The sequence below is a fragment of the Apium graveolens genome, chromosome 11, assembly GCF_009905375.1.
Source record: "Apium graveolens cultivar Ventura chromosome 11, ASM990537v1, whole genome shotgun sequence".
NCBI classification, from domain to species: Eukaryota; Viridiplantae; Streptophyta; class Magnoliopsida; order Apiales; family Apiaceae; genus Apium; species Apium graveolens.
In genome coordinates this window covers 8419151-8420379 of record NC_133657.1, presented here as the reverse complement: position 1 = coordinate 8420379, position 1229 = coordinate 8419151, and positions in this window count along the sequence as shown.

Sequence of the window (1229 nt, the reverse complement as noted above, 5' to 3'; positions counted from 1 at the left end):
ATACTGCTACAAGAGCATCGAGATATGTTTTAGCTAAATGGTTGATAGTAATGGAGGAAAGGAAAGCAAGAAATAAGGCTGAATATGAGGAGAATTTAAGGAAGTATGATGAGGAGATTTAAGTGTACATTAAAAGATCAGAAGAACTCAAGGCCAAAGGAATGAGCAGAATTTCTAATGATGGAAAATTTCTAAACATCAAAGCTGGCAAATTCACAAGATTTAGGATTGATTTGCTAGATGGTTATCCAAAGCAAGACAGACTCAAACTTGTGGAAGCTCTAATAGGGACACCAATCATAGAGGAACTTGAAATTCTTTTTCACTTAAAGGACCTCATTAGAGAAGAAACAGAAGCAAAAATAGTCTTTTATGATGCATGAAACTATTTAAACTCTGTAAATCACCTAATATATAAATGTTGTAATTGTGTCAATTTTTATGTATTAGTCTTATTTTTTATTGAAGCTTGGGGTTAGTCTTGTTAACAAGCATGAATTTGTGAAAATCAATGTTCTCACAAATTGGGGGAGATTGTTGTGCAAGACATGCCTGTACAATAACAAGACTAAGTCAAATTGACAACCCTAAGTAAGTTGTATAGTAATTTATGTTTGTATTGTGTATTGTAATACTTAAGTCTATAAAAATGTTCAAGAGCAGACATGAGTCTTTTTCTATAAATAGTATCAAGCCTAAGGATTCTACATGGAAGAAGATCAAGAAGATCATGCTTCAGAAGAATTATGAAGAAGCTTGGAGTTGAATAAATCTGTTTTGGGAAAAATATTCTAAGTCAAGATCTCTACAAGTCACAGATTGAGTTTTATAGAGAAGTCATTCGAGAACTCACAAATTGAGTTTTATCACTAGAGAACTCAGAGTTATCGATAAGTCAAAATGAAGACATGAAGATGTGAGATCTCGACAGACTAAATTCTCTTATAGAGAACTCAGAGACTTCGATAAGTCAAAACAATTGTAGAGTGATTAGAGATCTCGATAAGCTAATATACTTATTGAGATGTCAAGTTCTCTATATGCCAAACTGGAGATCTCAAGGTAAAACTCAAAGTACAAAATGCAGACTAGTTCAATATCCAAGATTATCAATCAACAAACAATCTAATCAAGTTGGATTGACAAGTCTACAAAAGCAGCTTGAAGAGTACAAGATTAAAGGCCAAGATTAACTGGCAAAGTAAAAGTCACAGGCGTGCAAGATCAGC